Source organism: Apodemus sylvaticus, chromosome 21 (assembly GCF_947179515.1).
Source record: "Apodemus sylvaticus chromosome 21, mApoSyl1.1, whole genome shotgun sequence".
In the NCBI taxonomy this organism is placed as follows: Eukaryota; Metazoa; Chordata; class Mammalia; order Rodentia; family Muridae; genus Apodemus; species Apodemus sylvaticus.
In genome coordinates, this window is record NC_067492.1 from 46,656,072 (window position 1) to 46,680,750 (window position 24,679).

Below are 24,679 nucleotides of genomic sequence, written 5' to 3' on the forward strand. Positions count from 1 at the left end.
GGTGACACGAAGAGGCACCTCTTGCTGCAGATTTACTGCTTTATCATCTGCATGTCATAATCTCTGAAAGTCAGGAGGCTTAGAACGCCCAGACCTACAGACGGTAGGTTTTAGAAAGTGCACGGGATTGCACTGCCCTTACATCGCAGGAAATGGCCACCAGGGGGCGCCTGGCTCCAGTCAACGATGTTCGGAGCTTGGGAGGTCGCTCCAGGTGCGCAGGGCAGCTGGGGACGCCTGTGTCCCCATTGACCTGGGCTGTGGATGAGGCGCCCATTCCTTAGATGGATTCATCCAGGGGACGGCCTGCGTTTTCTTCTCATTCTTGGGCTCTCTCTGTCCTTCAGTTGTGTCTGACCTGAAGACAGTTCTCCCAGAAGCTGGGATGTGTGTGTGAGTGTGTGAGTGAAGCTGCGCTCTGTGTGCGTGTGCACGCTGGTGTGTGTGTGAATGAGTGAAGCTGAGCTCTGTGTGTGCGCGCATGCGCGCGCGCTGCTTGGTCACCAGGGGAGCCATGACTGAGTATGGTGGCCATAGTTCCAGGGATTGACTCAAGGGAGCTAATCAGAGGCAACCCGCCTCTCAGGCCCTTCGGCATGTGTGTTGTCTGTGTATGCGCGCCCTCAGGCCTGGCATCTTCTCAGCCAGTGCACCCCGGCATACGCAGAGTACATTCTTGGAACATACTCCCTCGTGGAACTGGGGTGCCACGCAAGTTTGCCAGTCAGTGTCGCCCCTTTAGGTCTATTGTCTTCACGTCACACCTCAAACCAAAGCCCTTTTCCACAGTTTGTTCTCCTACACCCCAGTTTAAGCCGCCCCCAAATGGCACCTCTCAGGGTCTTCAGATCGCAGCACTTTCTGACCACAGAAATATATTTACACCTTCCTGGAAGCAGGTAGAGCAGCCCAGGGTGTGGTGCGGTGGTGTCCCCCAAACCCAGACACTGAAGGAGGGTTGATTCAAGGTCAGCCTCGTCTACACAGAGACACTGTCTGAAAATAAAGAGAAATGAAAAAGCCGGCAGCACATGTGGGAGGCCGGAAGGAAGAGACAGCAGACCTGAAGGAATGGGGCTGGGGAGCGTTTATTTAATTGGAAAATATGCACAACATCCAATACAAGCTTCAACCCTCTGTTCCTCCAGCCAGGTTTCCATTTGCCCCTGCCCAGGGTGGGGAGAGGACACTGGGTGGCGGGGGGAAGTGCGACTCGGCCCGTGCCAATGCCAACTAGTCCACATCCACTCTCAGTTGTGGGTACAGGCAACTTTTTAATTTCCAAGCCTGGAGATTACAACAGGCACAACGTGGGGTGGGGAGGTGGGCATGGATCCGTCTGTTCATAACCCTGAGAGCCTGTGCAGACCCGCCTCGCTGTCACCAGAGCTGCAGGCCCCATGGGAGTGCTAGGCACACTGGGTCAGGTCAGTGCCTTGTCACGGAAGCTGGGAGTTGGCATTTAACCGTTAGAGGGCCTAAAACAGCTTCCTCTTGAGTAACTGACTTCAAAGACGGTGTGTGTAAGGGGTGGCGCCCGAGCCCCACCAGACTGAGAAGGGCCTCCAGGCACTGAGGGGACACAGCGGGCTTTAACGCAAGGATCACCCACTCACCCATCTGTTCTATTTGGGACCCACAAAAGTCCAAAGGTGTGGCCATATGGGGTGGGCACCCAGTGCAGGCCTAGAGGAGCCTCCAGCAGACGGCTGGGCCCACGTGGGACCAATTACCCCATCGCCCCCAGGTCTCGGTCATGGCAGACAGCTGCAGGGGTGCCAGCTCCTAGGGGGCTGGACTCCTGTTCCTGCTGAACTGAGCCAGTGCACTGGAACCAACTGTTTCAGCTCAGTAGGCACAGGAGGCCGAGCCCAGGGAGAGGCAGAGCCAGGCCAGGCCAGGCGGGAGGCAGAGCAGGGTGGGCGGCAGCGGCCTGAGGACGTGGGGTCCGGGGGGCGGAACTTAGCCACTGTGAACACGACTGCAGTGAACCTTGCTCACAAGCAGCTAAGCCCTGCTCCTCAGGCCAGTGGTCATGCCGGGCTTCTCCGTTACCCGTCCCCAAGACAAACATCCTTGGCAACAGGAGCCCCCAGGGCAGAGCACAGGGTCAGTTGGAAATCCCTGGCAATGTGATTTGTGACTGGCATCAAATCCCATCCCCAGGAACCCCAGCCGTCCGAGGCACGGTGAGGGACAGCAGGTGGGACCGGACTGTGGCACCTATAGGAGAGAGAGAAGCGACAATGAGGTTGGAGCGTCTCCGCCCGCCGGCCTGTCTTCATTTCAGGCAGGGTCCCACATAGCTGAGGCAGTTTCCGAACGTGCCAGTCTAGGATTGAGTCTAGGATTATAGGCGCGCCTCCCCACACGCAGTTTAAGTGGTGCTGGGGAAAGGCCCTGACCTCCTCAGCCCCACCCCAGCCCTCCTCTGCTTCCCAGAGGGAAGAAACCTCCCTAAAAAGAAAAGCATGCATCAGTAGGAAGGATGGAGGGAGCCAGCTGCATGCCGGGCACGCGGGAGCGCCTCTGGCCCCAGCTCTACAAGGCTGAAGGTGCCCGGAAGCCCTGACAGGCCAAAGAGGCGGCAGAGCCTCCTCAGCTGCTTTCCACGGTTTCTATCCCCACCCACAGCCCTGAGCCCAACGCAGGCCAAATGGGGCCATGGAGAGAGGAAGCGGAGGGAGGGGGGCGGTTGGAGGGAGGAAGTGACCTCACCCCAGCTGGCGCCACTTCCTAGAAGCCTGAAGGGCAGGAGGAAACTCCAGGGCCTCCCACCTCAGCCCTCTCCTCCACAGCCAGCTCAGATGTACCCCACCCCCACCCCACACACCCAGGGCCCAAGCAAGGAGAGGCAGGCCGGCCCACCCCAACAATACCTCAGTCACGCCAGTCCCTGCTCCTCGGGTCTCCCAGAGCCCCCCCCCCAAGCCTCAGTTTCCCCATCTGTAAAGCAGACTATCGCAATTGCAGTTGGTGGCTCAGGTTTATCTCAGCACTGAGGATACTGAGGCAGGAAGGTTGCCAAGAATCAAATCAAAAGCCTGCTTGAGGTACGTAGTGAGTTTTAGGCCTAACTGGGCTGCAGTTTGAGACCTTAGTCTCAAACAAAAAGAAAAATCAAAACAAAACAAAAGACTACTAAGAGGGCCAGTGAAAATTTACGGAGAGGGTATTTGGCACTCAGTACCAGTGCAAGCCCTAAAATTTAGAGCCTGCCCCATGTAGACCAGCTTCCTGCATGCCAATTAAAGCTCTCAGGGGCCAGCGGGATGGTCCAGCACGCAAACACACTTGCCGTGGAGCCCAATGCCCTGAGCTCAAAGCCCAAGAACCACAAAGCAGAAAAGCATGCCGACCCTTTGCAAGTCCTCCTCTGAATACACATATAAAACTTTTAAAAAAATTGTCTTAAAGAATTTCAGTGTTGGAGAGATGACAGGTTTTTTCCCAGAACCTACGTGACAAGCACAGCTATCGATAGCTCTATTTCTAAGAGCTCCGATGCTGCCTGCTGGTCTCGTGGGCACCAGACACATGTATGGTGCATGTACATGCCTGTAAGCAAACATTCACAAACACAATAAAAGTAAACTGAAGGGTCAGGAATGGCGGTGCACACCGTTAGGCACAGCACTTGAAGGGCAAAGCAAAGCACTTGAACCAGGACTTAACTTCTGCAGCCTTATCTCTGTGAGTTCAAGGCCAACTTGGCTCTACTTAGGGAGTCTCAGACCATCCAGGGTTGCATAGTGACACCTTGTTTCAGATAAAGAGCTGACTCCGTGCTTACAAGTGGGTACTGCTCTTGCAGAGGGCCTGAGTTTGGTTCTCAGCACCTGTCACAACTGCCTGTAACTCCAGCTTCCTGGGACTTCACTCGCTCTTCTGGCCTCTGAGGGCACTGCACTGACGTGCACAGACCCACACAAAAGACCAAACACACACATCTTCTTTACAGAATGTCAGGGTCTGCAGTGACAGGTCAGTCAATAAAGTGGGTACCAGGTACGCACGAGCGCTTGTGTTGTCCCCAGGCATGGGAGTTCACACTTGGAATTCCAGAGCTGGGGAGGAGAAGGACAAGACTCCCTAGGGCTCACCACCAGCCCGCCCGCCCGCCTCACCAGCTCCATCCCCGTAAGATGCCTTCTCTGAGAAAACAAGGTTGGGGCTGGAGAGAAGGCTCAGTGGTTAAGAGCACTTGCTGCTCTCGCAGAGCGCCTGAGTTGAGTTCCCAGCACCCACGTGGTGGCTCACAACCACCTCCTGTTCCAGGAGGTTCAATGTCTTCTACCTTGGAGGACGTCAGTCACACACAATCCTGACAGCTCATGCCAAGCACCGGGGCCCTAGAGAGGCCGCACCTGTGCTCCCAGCTTTGAGGAGAGAGAAGCAGGAAGATCTATGTGTGAGTTTGAGGCCAGCCTGGTCTACATGAGTTCCTTTCTAAAGGGGGAAAAAAGGAAAGGCAGAGAAAGGGCTTTGGCCAGGGGAACACAGTCCTGGATCTCGTCGGCCTGCGTGTGAGCTACACAGCTTCTTCCCTGCTTGACTCTGAGCAAAGAACACACCTGCTCAGTGACAAAGTCTCTGTCTGCAAAAGAGCAATAATGAGTTACCTCAGAGCCTGACACGTGGCATGACAGCGGGCTGCACACTTGTAATCCCTGCATCCAGGACGGAGGTAAAAAGATCTCAACGTAGAAGCCAGCCTGGTGTGTCTCAAAAGGAAAGGTCTAGAGATGGCCCAGGGGTCAAGAGCACTAGCTACTCTTCCGGAGGGTTCCAGGTTCAATACCCAGCACCGACATGGTGGCTAACAACTATCTCCAACTTTAGTTCTAGGGAATCTGACCCTTTTTTCTGGACTCCGCAGACTCCAGGCCTACATGTACACAAAATACCTGCACACGGAAATAATTGCTAATTTAAAAAAAAAGAAAAGTAACAAGGGGTAAGGCTCAATGGCAGTTGCGGGCCTAGCACACTGACTGGGCTTGGCTACACACACACACACACACACCGCACCATATCAAGGAAGTGTGGTGCTTTATACACATATTCCCAGCACTCTGCAGGCAGAGGCAGGTGTGTCTTGGAGAGTTCAAGGCCGGCCTGGTCTACCAAGAAAGTTCCAGGACAGCCAGGACTACACAGAGAAAGCCTGTCTAGGAAAAACAAAATAAAAATAAAACAAGAAATTTGTCCACAGAGCAAGTTGGGGGGCAGCCTGGGATACATGAGACTCTAAAAAAACACAAATTCGGGGCTGGAAAGACAACAGTTTAGTTCCCCAGCTCACAAATGCCTGTGGTTACAGCCCCATCGGATGTGGCGCCCTCTTCTGGACTCTGTGGGCACCTCCACACACATGCACTTACCCAACACACACACACACACACACACACACACACCTTAAAAAGAAAGAAAATCTCTACTTCCTAAGTAATTGGGAGAGTCCCTGGGTGGCATCAAGGACAGAAGCATTCTGTCATACCAGGCAGGACAGTGGATCCTAATGTCTGGATGTGGCATTACCAATGTCTGAGGAATAAGGGTTGAGATATCCTGTTGTGTCTTCCCGAATACATGCACGCGCACGCACACACACACACACACACACACAGACAGGCTACCTCTCCGTCCCAACAAGCCCTAGCCCCAGCCCACCTCTGTCTCTCTGGGGTCTGGGGGGCAGCCCAGGGCCACAGGCTGACCAGCCTCCCCAGTCACCTCCGGAAGTGAGACAGCATATTCGTCCCAGGGACCAGAACGGGAAGGGCGGCCATTTGGCCAGGCTGGTTTCCTGTGGGGTTTCCCCTACAAAGAGCCCAAGGCTGCAGCCAAGGCCACTCCCATCCTCACAGACATCAGAGGTCTGTGTCTGGCGTGGAGGGGCATTACCACGCAGTTGTCCAGGAGTCGGGACACCCTGTACCAAGGATTGTGACTCTCAGTATCACAGGGGGACTCAAAGGGCCAGAAGTCCTGGAGCTGGAGCGCTTGGGGAACAGGGCGGGGGGCCTTGGGTTGTGGCATCCCGGTCGGTATTAACACACACAGCCTACAAGCCCTCGGCATCCCTGGAGGACCCACAGTGAACCCCAAGAAGGAACCAGGGCAGAGGCCCTCGGGCCGTCCCCAAGCCTGATCCCCAAATACTTTCCACTCTCGCGAAGCAGCGAGGATCGGAAAATACCAAGGGCTGCAGGCTCCGCCCAGCTCCGCCCCGCCCCCGCCCCCGTCACCGCCGCTCACGGCCCAGACTCTTCCCAGGAGCTGGGCGGCTGGGTTGGGGCCAACCCGACCTGCGGCGCAGATGCCTGCCCTCCACGCCCGTCCCCACGCAGGGACCAGACAACCCGCCCGGGTTGGGGGGCAGGGCATAGGCAAGTGGGTGGGCCCGGTGCCTAGCCGCGAGTGGAGGGGGCGCAGGAAGGGGTGAGGGAGGGCTGAATCACTTGGTATAAATAGGCAAAGACGGCAGCCACGTCCCACCCTCGCTGCCCGCCAGCCACAGTCCAACAACCCACCCCCCCCTCATTCCTTAACATTCTGTTTGCTGTGCTGGGTTCCCCTCAAGCCAGTGTCCGCAGGGTGACGTTCATCCCAGGGCCTGGCCTGGCCTGGGACAGGAGATGGGACTGTGCGCTGACCTCCATCACCCACTGTCTTCTGGAAGACGTTGGCTCACTCCCTTAACTCTGCAAAACTTCCAGGAGCCAGCCAGGCATTGTGAGGCGTGTCTGTCAGTCTACCAGCCAGGGGGATTGCCGTGTGTTCAAGACCACGGTAGGCTATGAAATACACTGACCGTGGGCAGAGAGTGCCTGACCATTCTGCTGGAAGCACTGAGTCAGTGGGTCCCATCTTGAAGCACAAACCTGTCATCATGGTGCGCACCAGTAATCCCAGCGCTCAGGAGGTAGTGGCTTAAGGATCAGGAGTTCAAGGACACCCTGACTACTTATCCAGTTCCAGGACAGCATCACACTACGGACTGCATTACACTAGATCATGCCTCAAAAAATTTTTTATTAATAGACTGATGATCATTATTCCCAGGCCCAAAGTTTAACGTTCCAGAGCCTCAAACGCATACTTGTGGTTTGAATGAACCCAGACCTAGAAAGGGCACAGAGACTGACGGGCGTCCCAAATTTGCTCCCCTCGGCCGCTCAAAGCCCATGTGCCCATCCTGCCACCCAGCCCTGCTCTGCCCAGGGCCACAGCTCAGTAGCCACACCCAGGGTGGCGCCAGCTCCAGCTCCAGCAGCCTGAGGCGAGGCGCCGGCTCAGTGTGACTCAGCCATGCCCGGCATGATGCTGTCCTTCCCTACCCAAGAATTCTCACGCCCACGCCACCACCCTCAAACCTTCTCCATGACCAGCGAGGAAGACACACCTCCGGTGTCCACTGAGGACATTCAACGGCGGGATAGGAAGAGACCTCAGCACCCCACGGGAGACTAGGTGTGCTCTGTTCCACTCCACCTCCAAATGTTCCCATTTACAGATGGAAAAACTGAGGCGGTGGCGGAGACATTCCCAGTAATGTCTACGTTCTCTTCATAAAGAAAAGGTTGCCTGAGCCGGCGCTGGTGGCTCCTGCCCATAACCCTAGCACTTGAGAGCTGCAGGAAAGAGAATAGAGAGCTCAAGACCGCTATTGGCTTCATGGCAAGTTTGAGGCTAGCCCAAACTACAAAAAACGCTGTCTCCGTCAACTACAAAGAGGACGGAGATGTAGTTCAGAGAGCAGAGTGCTTGCCTGGCATGCTCAGGGCCCGAGTTCAATCACCAGGACTGTGGAAGCCTGGAATGGTGCAGTCCTGTGACCCCCGCACTCAAGTGCGGAGACAGGAAGATCAGCAATTTGAGGCTAGCCTGGGCTACATCAGACTCAGAAAACAAAAGTAACCAGCACCATGCTGCTATGGGACCAGGGTGGACATGGTGCCGTACCCTGTCATCCTAGCACTCAGGAAGCTGAGGCAGGAGGGTCGCAGTAAGTCCCGCGCCAACCTCGGCCACATCAGCTCTAAGCCTGTGCTCCACTGAGCCCCTCCTGTTCCCACACAGGCCTGTTGCAGGGACGTGCACAAGGATAGGGCTAGCTGGGGCCTGCTGGGAACATCTGGCCTCCACTTGCAACAGGCATAGGGTGGCCCATGGCATGGGGTGCCTCATGGGGCATCTGCCTCTGCTGCTTTTCTCCAGCAAGTAAGAATCTGCCAAGCTCAGAGGCCGGGCCAGCTCAGACAGGCCCGACCCCCTGGACACGCCCTGTCACGCATCTGCGCCGCGTGCCAGCCCTGGGCTGGGCCCACAGCTATTTTAAGGCCCCCTGCTAGGTCCTCAAGCAAGGCCTGTCCAGTCGAGGGGGTCTTAGGGACCCCTCCCCACGACAAGGACAGAGAGCTATGATGTTCCTCGGGGCATGGGCCCGGGGAAGGATCCTCCCTTCCCAGCCCTGTGGTGGTGTGAACACATGTGCCCAGGCTGGCCCAGGCAGTGTGTGGGTGGTGAGCGGCCAGGGCGAGCCCGCATCACCTCGCCTGGAAGCCGGCGCACCTGCCTGCCCGGCGTGCGGGCTCTGAGCTGGGCTGGCTGGGGCAGCCTCGGGGCCGGGCTCGTGCAGCCCCCAGACTTACCTTCTCGGGCCACCCTGCCAGAGGCGGGCGGCTGCTGCAGGCTGGGAAGGGAACAGGTACAGGGGCCAAGGCACTTCCTAGACACTCAGATGGCCAGTCGGGCCTGGCCAGGCTGGAAGGTCACGCACAGCTGAGGGGTTCGGTGGCCTGCAAATCTAGAGGTCAGTCTGGGGCTAGCACAAGACAGCAGCAGGCCTCTCGTCCAGACCCGGGGCTGTGGCCTGGGCGCTGCACCACGCCGGGGTCAGGCCTTCGGGCCCCGCAAGTCTACCTGCTGTCGCCCGCAGCCAGATCCAGTTCTTTGCCTCCCGGGCCAGGCGGTCACGGCCCCCTCTCTGCTCCCCGGCCCGCGCGGGAAAGTTGTCGCCGCCCGCGCCCCGCGAGTCTCTCCCGGGTCGGACCCCAGTTCCCCGCGGGGGAGGGGAGCCGGGCTGCGCGCGGGCGAGACGACGCCGGCCGCGCCCCACCCCGCCGGCCGGCCCAGATCGCCTTTAAAACCTCCGCGTCTCCTCCCCCCACGGCCGGGCAGGGGGCGGGCGCGGGGCGGGGCGGGCGCCGCCGTCATGTGCCCCCGAGGCGGCCCGCCCCACGCTCACTCGTCTGTCCCCCAACTCAGGCCCAACTTTCTCCATATCCGGAGTGGGCATGGGCATGGGTGCTTTGGGGGGAGGGGGGTTCTACCAAACGGGAATCTTCACTTCTACAGCACCTTCGCCAGTCTAGGAAGTCCCTCCTTTTATCTCATCCAATCCTCTCTTGCTGCTGTGGACAAGACTTTCTGATTCTAGGCTAGGTGACCCCTGAGTCTGCACCCCTCCCCTCTCCTGGCTTCCCGGCACCCTCCCCCACCCACCCACGGGGACCTCTGGGAGACTCCACAGCTACCGGTATATCCCTGAGAAAGAGCCCCCTCCCCCCTCCATCCCTCCCTTTTTCTGTACACGTCTCCCCCTCCTCATCCTTAGGCCCCCCGTCCACCATCGGGAACACGGGGGTATTGTTGCCCTGGACGGGGCCCTGCCTCAGGGCCTGGCCTGGTGCCCAGGTAGGGGGCAAACAAAACCCAGCCAAGGAGGGGCAGGGTGCCCTCTGTGGCCGCGCCAACCTCCCTGGGCTCTGCTGGGCAGAGCAGAGGCGGGCGGACCCCAGCCCACGCTCAGCTCAACAGCCCCTTTCAGCAGCAGGGGCCAGGCCTTCCCAGAGCGGGTGGCTATCGCACAACCACTCCCAACATTTCCATATACTGCCACGGAGTCCCCGTCCTGTGCGGGAGGAGGAGACGAGGAGACGCCTCCCCTTTGAATAAGACTAGGGGAGAGGGGTGACCACATGCCAGGTGGAGCACTGCAGGGAGCACGGGTGGCTCTGGTCACTTCTCGGGCTGAGCCCCCTCTCCAACTCTGGGGTGCGCGTGGGGTGAAGGCTCGCTAGATCATCACCCCAGGGGCCCGAGTCTGGGGGACTCTCAGCCTCTTTCCCATGCGGGGCCCAACAGGCAGGCTGGCCCAGAGTGCAAGATCTGACAGGTTGGGGCAGGAGGGGAAAGAGGCCCACCCCACCCCGTCGGGCCCCAGGGGAGGATTTGGAGTGGCACAGAATTCTCCAACTCAGGGTAAGTAAGCCCTGGAAGATGGGAGAGTCGGCCTCACTGCCCCTGCGCAGTTTCAATGAAGACGAAAACGTCTTTCCAGAAAGTAGAAGCAGCAGGGTCGGGAGTTCAAAGCCATCCTTGGGCTATACGGTGGGTTTGAGGCCAGCTTGGACTGTATGAGACCCTGCCTCAAAAATTGAAAGAAAGATATCTATCTCTCTCAATAAAGGCAGAGAATGCTAGGCAGTGGTGGTGCACGCCTGTAATCCCAGCACTCTGGGAGGCAGAGGCAGGCGGATTTCTGAGTTCGAGGCCAGCCTGGTCTACAGAGTGAGTTCCAGGACAGCCAGGGCTATACAGAGAAACCCTGTCTCAAAACACCAAATCCAAAAGACCAAAAATAAATAAATAAAGGCAGAGAATTAGAGGGAGGGAGGGAAAAAGGGAGAGAGACAGACAGACAGACAGTCCAAGACTATCCATGGAGTTCCCCTGGTGTCCTGTGTATACACAGGAGTTCAGTCGGCACAGGCCTGACTCTGGGGGTGCCCCCTGTGTGCCCCTCAGAGACCTCATTACCCTGCCCTCAGACACACACTGCCAAAGCCTCATCCGTTGTCTGTAGACACTTCATTTGTCATTCCACTCTGCTCTGTGGGGACAGCCTCACTGTGTAGCCCAGCCTCTGCTGCTTAGGACTCAGGATCCTCCTGCCTCAGTTTCCCCAGTACTGAGATGACAGGCATTCACCATCACACGTGGTCTGGAAAGGTCCGTTCACAAGTGAGTGAACTGGTACGGCTTGGGTCTAGCTCGTGCAACAGCTCCCAAACCCTGGCGCTGACCCTGACCCTCACCGTCTGTCCCCAGGGAGCTGCTCTAGTCCAAAGACAAGAGACGGCAGGATCTGAGGTCACTAACCTTAGCTAGTGACTTTTTGGTCATGGAAGAAAATGGGGAGGCCCAGGACAGGGTGAGGCCATATTGTGTAGGCACCGCCACAAGTACATACATACATACATATGCAGACGTGTGTACACACACACACACACACACACACACACACGCACACGCACACGCACAGCTGGTTCTGTCATGCTCTGCCCCACAGGAAGTAGAGCATCTTCGATCCCACCAGGTTGGTGAAGTGGGGGAGGGCTGTGTCCAGGGACCCTGTCAGGTCTGAAGGTCGCCCCACAGGTCACCCGGGCACACACACGCAGAGCGCCCCGGGCCCCATGGCAACCCGGCACAGAGACATCAAACAGGGAGGCCCCACGTCACTGCGGTTAGGGAGGCTCCTCCCCACTGGCTGGCGGCTAGCTCGAGCTCCTCTGGCCGGCAGGCAGCCCGCCTCCTGTCGCCGTGGAGACCGACTGTGTTGTGGACTGTCCCGGGCCCACCAGATCCCTGCCCCCTCGCTGGGGCACTGCCGCTCCCCCGCATCCGGGGAGGGCGCCCAGCTCTGTCATTCAGCTGCCGGTGTGGGGCCTAGTGTTGGGCAGAGGTGCCTGCCAACTGCGGCTTAGAGGGGTCCCCTGGAGATAAACAGTCTTGCCAGGGTCTCCAGAGGCTTGGGCCTCGGGGTGGGTAGTTACCAGGGCGCTGGTGGGATGGGTGACACAGGAGTGGCCCCAAGGATAGCTAGTTACCAGTTGGGGTAGGTGGCACAGGAGTGGCCCGGGGTGGGTAGTTACCAGGGCACTGTTGGGGTACCGGTGGTACAGGAGTGGCCCCGCGGTGGGTAGTTACCAGGGCGCTGTTGGGGTAGGTGGCACAGGAGTGGCCCGGGGTGGGTACTTACCAGGGCACTGTTGGGGTACCGGTGGTACAGGAGTGGCCCCGCGGTGGGTAGTTACCAGGGCGCTGTTGGGGTAGGTGGCACAGGAGTGGCCCGGGGTGGGTACTTACCAGGGCACTGTTGGGGTAGGTGGCACAGGAGTGGCCCCAGGGTGGGTAGTTACCAGGGCACTGTTGGGGTAGGTGGCACAGGAGTGGCCCCAGGGTGGGTAGTTACCAGGGCACTGTTGGGGTAGGTGGCACAGGAGTGGCCCGGGGTGGGTAGTTACCAGGGCGCTGTTGGGGTAGGTGGCACAGGAGTGGCCCCAGGGTGGGTAGTTACCAGGGTGCTGTTGGGGTAGGTGGCACAGGAGTGGCCCGGGGTGGGTAGTTACCAGGGTGTTGGGGTAGGTGGCACAGGAGTGGCCCGGGGTGGGTAGTTACCAGGGCGCTGTTGGGGTAGGTGGCACAGGAGTGGCCCCGGGTGGGTAGTTACCAGGGCACTGTTGGGGTAGGTGGCACAGGAGTGGCCCGGGGTGGGTAGTTACCAGGGCACTGTTGGGGTAGGTGGCACAGGAGTGGCCCCGGGTGGGTAGTTACCAGGACACTGTTGGGGTAGGTGGCACAGGAGTGGCCCCGGGTGGGTAGTTACCAGGGCGCTGTTGGGGTAGGTGGCACAGGAGTGGCCCCAGGGTGGGTAGTTACCAGGGCGCTGTTGGGGTAGGTGGCACAGGAGTGGCCCCAGGATGGGTAGTTACCAGGTCGCTGTTGGGGTAGGTGGCACAGGAGTGGCCCCAGGGTGGGTAGTTACCAGGGCACTGCTGGGGTAGGTGGCACAGGAGTGGCCACGGGGTGGGTAGTTACCAGGGCGCTGTTGGGGTAGGTGGCACAGGAGTGGCCCCAGGCCTAGCCCAGCACGCGGGCTGACTTGAAGCCCTGGCAGGGGGAGGAGGAGATAAGCGGCTTAAAATGTCAAATTTGGTTGTGCGCCGCAGCCAGGCGCTGGAGCGCACAGGGTTAAAGCGCGCCTTTCTCGGGGTCTCCCCTCCTCAACACCCCCTCCCTTCCGGGAGATTTCGGGCCCCAGCCCCTCTGACGTCAGTGGGGTTGCTATGGCAACCGCCCGACTTTCCCAAATAAAATTACTGCGGGCGAGCAAAGTTTCCTGGAGTCGTCTGCGGAGTAAACAATGGCCGGGGCGGGGCTGGCGCGGGGGTCCCGAGGCCGGAGCTGGGGGGATCCCTGTCCCAGGCCTCTGGGAGATGGGTCCGGACGAGGGAACTGAGCGGACGCCCGGGCCGCTCCCACGCGTGCACTTCCTGTCGCCGGCTGCGGGAGGAGGTAAAATAAGCTCGCAGGCAACCACCGGAGCTGGGACAGGGAGCACCAGGCCCGCCGTACCCGCCAAGCCCATCGCCCACGAACTTAAACACTAGTGATACCCGTCTCTCACTCCCGGGCCTCGCCTAACCTGTAAAATGGGTGCAGATTCGCTTCCACTGGCTGCTGCCAGGTGCAAGGAGAGACCCCAGGCTTTGGCCAAAGCCAATTAAACGACTTTAGCTCCTGGTGTGCTTAGTATGCGCCTCCCAAGTGCGGTTTCCAGACCACAAAGGCACGTAGTTGCATTTGATTTCAAAGTACACGCTGGAATTTTTGTTTCGCTGATCAGGAAGGACGGGTTTGGACGACAGGGTCTCCTGGTGTAGCCCAGGCTGGAACTCAGTACAGTACACAGGCGGCTTAGATTCCCCTAAAACTCCTGGCAATGATCCTTAACCTTCCAAGTGGTGGAATTACAGGCCCAGCCACAGTGCTAGGTCAGCTTTTTTTTTAAAGTATGTAAATGCGAGTCTGGCCCAAGCATTTAATACCAGCACTTGGGAGGCAAGCCTGTCTCTGTGAGTTCAAGACCAGCCTGGTTTACAGAGAGAGTTCCAGGACAGCAGAACAGCCAGAACTACATCATGGGCCAATTTTGAAGAAACAGCAATAACAACAAAATATGTAACTATGTCCCCTGTAATATACTAAACAAGCACAAAAAGTTATACTAAGGGCTGGAGAGATGGCTCAGTGGTTAGAGCACCGGCTGCTCTTCCAGAGGTCCTGAGTTCAATTCCCAGCAACCACATGGTGGCTCACTACCATCTGTAATGGGATCTGATGCCCTCTTCTGATGTGTCTGAAGACAGTGACAGTGTGCTCACATACATAAAATAAATAAACCTTTATAAAAATTTATACTAAACCAACTCACTCTGTATCCTAAATTCAAATGTAACTGGAAGAGCTTTTTGTGTTATTTTAATTTTAATTAATGTAGTTTTTGAGACAGGGTCACACTATGCAAACCTGGCTGTCCTGGAACTCACGCTAGTGGACCAGGCTGGCCTTGACCTTCAGAGGTCCACCTGCCCCTGCCTTCTCAGTGCTGACACTAAAGGTGTGCACCACCGTGCCCAGCATGAAGCTGTATCTACCTAATTTATTTATTTATTCAGGTTTTCTGAAACTGGCTTTCTCCATGTTGCCCCAGCAGTGGAACCCACTCTGTAGACCAGGCTGGCCTTGAACTCAGAAGATTCTCCTGCCTCTGCCTCCTGAGTTACGGAATCAAGAGAGTGCTCCACCACCACCTGGCCCAGCATTAATTTAAAAAAAATACATTTTATTGCTAGGTGGTGATGGCACACACCTTTAATCCCTGGCACCCAGGACACAGAGGCAGGAGAATCTTTATGAGTTCAAAGCCAGCCTGGTCCATAGAGCAAATTTTAGGACAGCCAGAACTACATAGAAAGACGAAAGACCCTGTTTCAAAACAAACAAACAAACAAACAAAACCACCTACACACACACATACACACATATACACACACATATCTATACATACACATACATACTTGTATATGTGTGTGTATATGTATAGTGTATGAGTGTTTGTGTGTCTGTGTGTGCCGGCAAGTGGAGGCTGGAAGAGCCTCTGGTTCACTGGAGCTGCAGTTAACAGCTGGTCTTGCCATCACGGTGGGTGCTTGAATCCCTGGCACCCCAATAACCTGCAGCTTCCTGCTCCCCAATTGCTCCCTTCCGCCCTTCTCAAGAAACACTGTGGGATCCAGTCCTGGTACCCTCCTCCTCCTCTTCCTCCCTCTCCCTCTCTCTCCCTCTCTCTCTTTCTCACAGTCTCACACACACACACACACACACACACACACACACACACACACACACACACTCTCCTCAGCCCCACTGCTTGTCACACTTCTGCCCTGGTGGCTACCAGGCTTTTATTGTAATGCTTGTTTTTGAGCGTTGTGGGATGTTTTGAGGCAGGATTTCTCAAGTACCCCAGGCTAGCCTCGGACAGGGATAATCTTGAACTTCTGACCTCCTGTCTCCATCTCCTGACTGCATCTACAGGCACAGCACACAAGGCTGTGTGCATACCAAGAGAGCCCTCTGCCAGCCCTGCCTGGGCCTCCCAGACTCTGAGGTCACAGGTGAGCACCGCGATGACTAAACACTACTTTTTATTAGAAGTAGAAATTAAGATTTTGCTGTGTAGGCTGGGCTTGATGTAACTCACTAGACAGCTAAGGCTGGCCTTAAACTTGAAGCAGTCCTCCTGCCTCTGCCTCCCAGAGTGACAGGATCACAGGCATATACCATCATGGGTGTAGCTGAATATCTTTTCAATTCTTTTTTCTTTTAAAAAGTTTGGGTTTTTTGAGTATATGTGATGCTAGAAAGATGGCTCCCGGTTAGGAGCACATTGGCCTGTAATTCCAATTCCATGGGATCCAGGCATTCTCTTCTGACTTCCACACAGGGTTCACATACATACATACATACATACATACATACATACATACATACAGGCAAAACACACAAATGAATACATCTAGAATTTAGAAATGAAGATTATGAGTGTCTTATGTGGGCAGGAGTTTGCGCACATGCATGCAGTTCCTTCAAAGGCCAGAAGGGGGCATCCCTTGGCAGTGGAGCTGCGAGCCACCAGTCCTAAGTGCAGGGAACTGTTCTCAGACCCCCTGTAAGAGTAACAAATGTTGCCGGGCAGTTGATGAAGCACGCCTTTAGTCCCAGCACTTGGGAGGCAGAGGCAGACAGATTTCTGAGTTTCTTGAGGCCAGCCTGGTCTACAGAGTGAGTTTCAGGGCTACATAGAGAAACCCTGTCTCAAAAAGACAAAAAACAAAACAAAACAAAACAAAACAAAACAAAACAAATGCCTCTAAGTACTGAGCCATCTCTTCTTTGTCAGGTGTGTGACGACTATTATGGGGTTCTGTGAGCCTGAAGGAAGGGACTGAGGCTGGCTCTCAGAGAGCCCTCTCTCTGTCTCCCCAGGGAAGGAGGTGGTTTTAACTGTGTCCAGAGCTCAAACGCAGTACCCAGTTCCAGGGTGGTCTTGGCTTTCATGCCCCACCCTAGAGGATTCCACAAATCACCTACCTGGGACTCTGTCCTGCATCTTCAGGAGATACCAATGCTTTAAGGTTGTCTCTCAATTCAACCCAGGGAGGTTCAGGCCCATCACAGATATGTAGTCAACAATACATTCATTAGCCCATGAGCCAAACAGAATGACTTGTGTGCGTGCGGAATCCCAAATCCGGTGGAGGCGGGAGGGGCAGGAATTGGGAGTCATCCTTGGCTACATAGTGAGTTGCAGGTTAGCCTGAAATACAGAAATCCTGTCTAACCTCTCTTCAAAAGCAAAAACAAGAACAATGGACTTGTTAATGACAGATGCCCAACACTTGCTTAGAACCTGGAAGTTTAGCAAAAATAGAAATGCTCCTGTGGCAGACTTTGGACTGCAATCCCTGCCCAAGCAGGCTCCTTCTAGGAGAGCCGCGGTGACCTTGAGGTCCAGTTCCCATCCGCCTTTCCGCGGGCACACAGAGGGAGAGTCTACTTTGAGAACTCGATTGTTCTCACGCCGGAACCGGAACACAGAAGTCTCCCTTAACTTTCGGCGCACCTCGGGACTGCAGGCCTGATCTGAACCCCGACTTGGGGAAAATCACTAGGGGCGCAACCCCTGCCTGGCTCCTGTCAGGACTGGAGGCTCGAACCCCGGCCGAAGGATGCTGGCGGCGGCCGTTGCCGGGCAACACGCTGTTTGTTGGCGCGGGGGCGGGGCGGGAGGTGACTCATCGCGGCGTGACGCGGACGGGCGGGCGCCGGGCGGGCTGGCCGGCGGCCCAGGGCTGGCGGCGACGAGAGGACTGCGGCGGGGGCGCAGCCGGGCAGGCCTGGGCTTTGGGCTGCTGCCTCAGTTTACCTTTGACATGAGTGAAGTAGAGGCCTCCTTTTTAGGAGTAACCTGCTTTGGTGCCTCCACGGATCACTTTTTGCCTGCACAAAGTTCTGCAGCCTCAGTTTCTCCACTTATTAAAGGAGACAGGAAGAAACTACCTCCGGACCGGTTGGTTCCATGTATCGAAAGTAGTCAAAGGCTAGCTAGCACACCCCAAGAGCCCAGCCCATTGCCACAAGGAGGGGCAGGGTGCAGGTGCCGTCTATGGCTGCACCCACAACTCACAGCGGTCAGAGCAAGGTGGGCACTCCCAGAAGTGAGTGTGGGACATTGGGAGGAGAAGGTGCCGCGGAGATGACTGTAAAGGACATTTGTGAAAGCCGGAGCCAGCAGCACCTGCTGCGGGTGGCGTCCGGAGGGGGCCTGGCCATGAGTCATTGCCCAGCAATGAGGCTGAGTCACAGGGCGGGGTCCCCGGCACCTCCCCCCATCAGCCGCTCCTACAAAGGACCTTTGAGAAGAGCTCCCATCCCCACCCAACCCCAAGGCCCTCTCGGGTCTTAGCTGTGGGACCACGACACCGTGGGCTGCCCCCAGGAGTCTGGCCTGGGCATGGCTATCTGCCACATTTGTTAAAAGTCAGCATCGATGGCGTAGCATCCACACGGAGGGGGCTTCCTGGCCCCTGAGTCACTGCCAGGACAGCAGAGGATCATTTTCTCAGAGCCCACGCACACAACAGGCTAATTGAGTCAGGCTGTCTAATGCCCGCAGGGAAAGCGGGTGGTGGAGGGAGGCATCTCCCTGTTTTTCAGGACCACTCCAGCCTGAGACCTTGGAACCTTCTCAGACACGACACAGTACACAGGGCCTGGGGAGGGGGGCACATAACTTTATGACTCAGGCAAGCGGCTCTCCCTTTGTTCAGAGCCAGCCTAATCTACACATTGAGTGCCAAGCCTGCCAGGGATGTAGAATGAGACCCCCTGGGGAGCGTGGAGAGGGCATCAGCCTCTCTGCTTCCAGAGCACCCACACGGCTGCTCGGAACCATCCGTAACTCCAGCTTCAGAGACTCAGTCGTTTTCTTAGACATGCACACAGGCAAAACACCCATACATATTAAACAAACAAACAAACAAACAAACAAACGGAATTTAGAAAGAGAAAAGTTAATCAAGGTGGGAGTTTTTTGTTTTGTTGGTGGCTGGGCCTTGTAACTCACATTTTTAATCCACTTGGTAGGCAGAGGCAGGTGGATCTCTGTGAGTTCAAGGCCAGCCTGGTCTAATAGAGCGTTCTCGGACAGCGAAGGCTGGGTACAGAGACAGAAGGGCGGGGGCGCAGGGGTGGAGAGGAGTGTTTCTGTGTCTGTCTGCGTTGAACTCAGGGCCTCTGGAAGGGTTGCTCACGCTCTTCACCTCTGAGTCACGTCTCCAGCCCCAACTGAAGTATTTTTAAACTGGGTCTGGTGGCAACGAAGCTGTTTTAAACAAAAGCTATACGGAAGTAAAATTCATGATGCTTCGCGCCTTTGATCCCAGCAGCGGCAAGCCAATCTCCGTAACTCTGAGGCCAGCCTGGTCTCCATACCAAGCTCTAGGCCAGTCAGGGCTACACAGAAAGACCCTGCCTCAAAAAGAAAAAGCCATCACTGAATTCCCAGTGCCACCCGGTGGGAAGAGAGAACTGGCCCCCCAAAGCTCCCTCTGCTCCCCACTTGTGTTCCTTGACATGCTGTACCCCCAAAATACTAAAAAGCAGCTCACACAGCACCAAGCTGGAGATCAGTGGCAAGATGTACCAGAGCATACACCATGGGCAGCGCATCACCACAGCTCGTGTTATTGATTAGTTTATTTGGTTGCTGGTGAGGCCTCAGCGTAAGAACAAGTACTGTTCTTACAGAGACGGAGCTCTGCCCCCAGCACCCAGCATCTTCAGCTCACAGTAGCCCCAAGGGCCCCGATACCCCCTCTGGCCACCATGGCACTGTGTTCAGTTGTGCGTACCTCTCCGTGTACACATAAAGATGTCTGCTTTTGAAAGTTGTGGCACGTTGCTTTAAGGGCGGCACTTGGAAGGCAGAGGCAGGTGAATCTTTGTGAGTTCAAGGCCTGGCCTATGTAGGGAGGAATTCCAGGACAGCCAAAGCTACACAGAGAAAATCTTGTCTGAAAACAAAAACAAAAAAAAGAAAAGAGGAAACTTTTGAGACAAGCTGTAACCAAGTTTCCCAGGCTGGCCTAAAACTCACTTTTTTTTTTTTTTTTTTTTTGTTTTTTTTCAAGACAGGGTTTCCCTGTGTAGTCCTGGCTGTCCTGGAACTCACTCTGTACACCAGGCTGGCCTCGGACTCAGAAGTCCGCCTGCCTCTGCCTCCCAAGTGCTGGGATTAAAGGCGTGCACCGCCACCGCCCAGTGTCAGCGTTTTTATGTGGAAAGTGAAATGGAGCAGTTGTTAGGCAAGAGGCCCTGACATGAAAGGGTGTAGCCACAGTAAATCCCTGGATTCCATCCCCGCCCCCACGGAAGGAAGGGAGGGAGGGAGCGAAATCCCCAAGGAAGCAAGACTGAAGTTTCCAGTGAGGACAGGATGTGAGGCAGCAGCACGGAGCCACAGGAGGGCGGATGGGACCCACGGCCTGGGCTTCCTAGGCCTGTTACCACGGCCTTGTGATCACCAATTGCTTGAAATTCAGCAGGACATTTTAGGGGTTCAGGAAAGAGGATCAGGAGTTAGAGGTAAGCCTGGCTCCCATAGTAAAATACTTTCTCAAGAACATAAACCCTTCGGTGGTGGCGCGCACCTTTGATCCCAGCACTCAGGAGGCAGAGGCAGGCTGCTCTCTGAGTTCAAGGCCAGCCAGGTCTACAGAGTGAGTTCTAGAACACAGAGAAACCCTATCCAAACAACAAACAAACAAACGAGAACACAAACACACATACCAAAATAATAATAATAAATGAAAATTAAAAGGCAAAATAAGCTGGGCAGTGGTGGTGCACACCTTTAACCCCAGCACTCATGAGACAGAGGCAGGTGAGTTTGAGTCCAGTCTGGTCTACAGAGTGAGTTCCAGGACAGCCAAGGCTACACAGAGAAACCCTGTTTTGAAAAACAAAACAATAAAACAAATCAAAACAAAGGAACAAAAAACAAAAAACAACTCCCCCCCCTGAAGGAAAATAACCTTAGTGTTAAAGAAAGTGTAAATTTTAGTATATATTAAATAGTATCTCAATGCACCTGTCTAGAAAAAGTAGACATGTTTGTCTATTTTGTCACGTTTGTCTGTTCCCCGGCTGACAGAAGGCACAGAGGGGAAGGCCATTTGCCTGATGCCCTTCATTACCCCAACACCTAGAAGATGGAAGGAGGTCTCTAAAAGCGGTCCTCCCACCTCCGCAAGCCCCCACTCTCTCAGCAGCCCGGTGCACACAGCCACGGTCCCTCCTTGGCTGTTCAGTCCTCCAGTCTGTTTCCCACACGTCCTCCTGCCCCGAGAGCTCCCAGAGCAGCAAACTTCACAGAACTATGTGCTGCATACCTGCCTCCGCCCCAGCGCTGAGGGCAGGTTTCATGTTTGTCAATTCCAGGGTGATTGTGGATCGTGAGGGCTTAGCAGTTGCTGTTAAGGACGCACAGCTTTTGAGAGGACCATGGTTCCTGCCCTGATGGCCCCGGGGCTCCAGCTCAAGGGTAGAGCTTGTCTAGCATGCGGGAGGCCAAGGTTCGATCCCAGGTCATGAAAAACAAAACAAAACATAAGCAAACCCTTGACTTGGAGTAGAAGATACACAGGTACAGGAGACAAGAGGGGAGGAAGGGTGGCCAAGACGGGGCGGGGGGGGGGGGGGCATGGAGAGAAAGGGGGGAAGGAGAGAAGGGGAGAAGGGGGGTGACACCTGGTGTCCCAAGTCCCATCTTCACTTCACGGAGAGGAAGGGGAGAAGTAGCTCTTGCAAGGTGTCCTCTGAACACATACATATGTGAGGAAAAAATGTCTGAAGAGTCTCACCATGCAACCGCGGCTCGCCTAGAACTTGCTTGCTCTGTGATCATCAGGCTGGCTTCACACTTGTCTGTCTCAGAGTGCTGGAATGAAAGGAAACTGTAGAAAAGAAAAGTCTTAAGAGCTGTGTCAGTAGCCCAAGTGTGTGATCCCGTCTGGGGACGGGGAGACAAGAGGACCTCCGGGGCTCCCCGGAAAGCTAGCCAAGCTTAAGGCCTGACAGCAGGACAGAGGGAGATGTGGGTAATGGAGGAAGTGAGGGCCCGCGGGGTCTGTGCAAATCCTTGCGTTTAGTTCTGAGGAGCAGTTCTGGGTGGTCCAAGCGCCCTCTGGTGGAGAGGGCAAGAAGAACAGGCAGGTAGCGAATGGACTTTGTCCAAGAGAGATGATATGAGGGGCACGGTGACGGCTCTGGAGGGAAGCAGGATTCGAGATGCATACACAGGAACAGAAAACCGAACTTGAAAATCAGCTGCACCTTTCTAAAGCTTTTGGTCTCCGCAGCTGGGAGCATGGTGCTGCCGATCCTGCACACAGCGCAGGTGGCAGAAGCTGGCTCGAGACTCCTTCTAGCCCTACGCGTCTACGCCCGAGCCCCGCGTGGGGTGCAGAGAAAGCAGCCCGTTACTTCCCGGATGCTTTCTAAGCGTGCGAGCCGCATGCTTTTGAGCACCCGGGAGCGACGCCCAGAGCTGCCAACTCAGGGACTCTAGGATGCTGAAGCTCGGGGCGGTCATATTTGGGTCCCCACGAAGACCCAAAGGCTGGGATGCTCAGAGGACATAATCGGGAAGAACGGGAGCCTTCGGGACAGTGACCTAGGCACGGGCTTGCCTGCTGCTCCCTTTCTGTCCTGAGCTCCTGAGGGGATGCCAACCGGAACCTAGGCTAAGCAGTCTGAAAGTCTTTCTCCGGACATTAACCGGTTCCAGAATGCATAGGCGCCTGCCTAGGTCCCCTGCATATTCTGGAGGAAGAGAAACGTTCCGAGAGAGGTCTTAAGAGTGAGCCTGGAGCAACGTCACTTCTAGGGATGGGGTGGGGTTATTCCGGAAGAGCCTTTTCATCATTTCAGCGCTGGAGGGTAGGGGGACTTCCCAGACTGGGCGGGAGGTCGAGGCAGAGGGAGGGAAAGCTCACTGTAGGGCAGCCTGACCCGAAAACAGAGCGCTGGAGTCTGCTGCCCCCTACAGGACACTAAGCAGGCAGGAAACCCCAGCCGGGAAAGCGACAGAAGAACCGAATCCTTGGCTGTTGTGACTGTACGTACGCCTAGGGCAAAGGCTTCCCTCTCTGAGACTCAGTGGTCCACCTGTGAATAGGACAATATCCCCTTCACTGACCTTGCTGGTTTGACTCTGACATGCCATCTTTGTAGCTCTGGGAGAAAATCCAAGAGGAAGTTGAGGAACCTGTCCCAGGGTTGACTCTCCAAAACTGAGGAAAAGGGCGAGGAGTGAAGAGGCGCCACGTATTCCAAAGCCACGCCCCCAGGTTGAGCAGGGCAGCGACGCCTGTAATTCCAGCACTTGGGAAGTGGAGGCAGAGCAGAGATTCAAGGTCAGCCTCGACTTCCTGGAGGGGGGCCAGGAAAGGGACAGGAGGAGGCATTAAACAAAGCTGACTTCATCTATGAAGGCCCAATTACTATTACATGTGTTGTTTTAAGACTTATTTATGCACGCCAGAAGAGGGCATCAGACCCCATTATAGATGGTTATAAGCCACCATATGGATGCTGGGGATTGAACCCAGGACCTATGGAAGTGGAGACAGTGCTCTTAACCGCTGAGCCATCTCTACATCCCCAGTGTTTTGTTTTTGTCAGGATAGGATTTCTCAGTGAAGCCCTGGCTGTTCTAGAACTCACTCTGTAGACCTGTCTGGCCTCAGAATTCAGAGATCCGCCCACCTCTCCAATGCTGGGACTAAAGGTGTGCGTCACCACCTAGCTGGTGTTTTCTTTTCTTTGAGACTGAGTTTCATGTGGCTCAGTCTGGCCTCAAGCTCTGTGCAGCCAGGGACGACCTTGATCTGATCTTCTTACGTCTATTTCCAGAGTGCTGCACCAGCATTCGCGTTTATGCTGTGCTAGGATGGAACCCAGGCCTTTCCTTGTGCGCGCTGGCTCAACACTCTACCAACTTGAGCCACACCCTCAACCCCCAAATTACAATGCATTCCCATTTATTTCCTTGCATACGCCTTTCTCTGCACCCGAGGGAATTTTCCTGGGCCAGTTGAGGCTTGTCTTTCTAAGTAGGAGGATGTCTGGAAACCTATCAAGGAGAAACTGAGGCAGGATTGAAGTAAGGAGTTAACAGGAAGGCAGGCAAGGGCCAAGATCCCAGCGCTGCAGCCCCCCCCCCCACCCGAAGGTAATGGCCTGGGTTGGAGGGGGGCTAAAGTCTTCAGCTCCGGGTCTCGGTGGGGGTATACATGCATGGAGTATAATCTGTTTGTTCAGCCCCGGGCTGGTTTGACCTTTGTCTAAACTGAGGCTGTACAGGGCTAGGTATGTTTGGGAGCACTTGGGGGGGGGGTCTGGGTGAAGATTCTGGAGGGGCTGGGCCAGTGCTCTCTTCCTGTGTGGTGCTCGGGGTAGCTTCCACTTTGGGGTTCTGCATATACATCTCTGACAGATCTGGAGTCCTCTTACCCTATCCCAGGAAGAGCTTGCACAAGAGCGTGTGTGTGTGTGTGTGTGTGTGTGTGTGTGTGCCTGCCTACCTTGTGGCCCTGCTTCTCCTCTGTAACCATGGAAGGCTGAGGTGTGTGCTTGTGTACCGGTTAGCTGTGAGTGCCGGAGGCTGTATCTGATAGTCCCCGTGGTGGACATGCTTTTTGCTTTGTGTTTGTTTTGAGACGGAACCTATAGCTCAGGTTTGTCTCAAACTCACTCTGTTTTCCAGGCTGCCTTAGACTCGCGATACTCCTACTTCAGCCTCCCGAATCCAGCGTTACCGGCGTGGACGAGCGCACCAACTGCGTTCTGTACCGTAATCTTCGCGTTTTCCTAGCCTGTGCCCTGGGTTGTGTGTACATGGTGGGGTGTGATCTGTGGACCTGTGCTCTGGCTAGGCGTATTCAGTTCTAAGAACATTCCGTGCTGTCCCTCAGAGAGGCGTCTGCCGCTCCCAGGTGTCCCTACGTGTGTGGCCGCCACCCCCTTCGTCCGGCGGGTGTACGCCCCAAGGCCCCCCGCGCACCTTCCCTGTCTGTGGCCCGCGTGCCTTTGTGCGCGCGTGCTCCCGCCGCGCCTGAAGGGCTGCGTGCAGCCCAGGTCCCTGCCCGCGCCCCGAGTCCCCCTCGAGCTGCAGCCTGGAGCGCGAGGGCTTGCAGCG

At 55.9% G+C, this 24,679-nt stretch overlaps 2 long non-coding RNA genes across 2 annotated transcripts; both read right to left on the bottom strand.

Moving 5' to 3' along the window:
- Positions 1-1,069: 1,069 nt before the first annotated feature.
- On the bottom strand, positions 1,070-9,108 carry LOC127671525 (uncharacterized). Its single transcript, XR_007974771.1, has 2 exons — positions 8,658-9,108; positions 1,070-2,223 (listed from the first exon to the last, which is right to left on the bottom strand). It is a non-coding gene; the product is annotated as an uncharacterized LOC127671525 (long non-coding RNA).
- Positions 9,109-18,509: 9,401 nt separating this feature from the next.
- On the bottom strand, positions 18,510-21,589 carry LOC127671723 (uncharacterized). Its single transcript, XR_007974787.1, has 3 exons — positions 21,342-21,589; positions 20,871-21,033; positions 18,510-19,493 (listed from the first exon to the last, which is right to left on the bottom strand). It is a non-coding gene; the product is annotated as an uncharacterized LOC127671723 (long non-coding RNA).
- Positions 21,590-24,679: the final 3,090 nt, after the last annotated feature.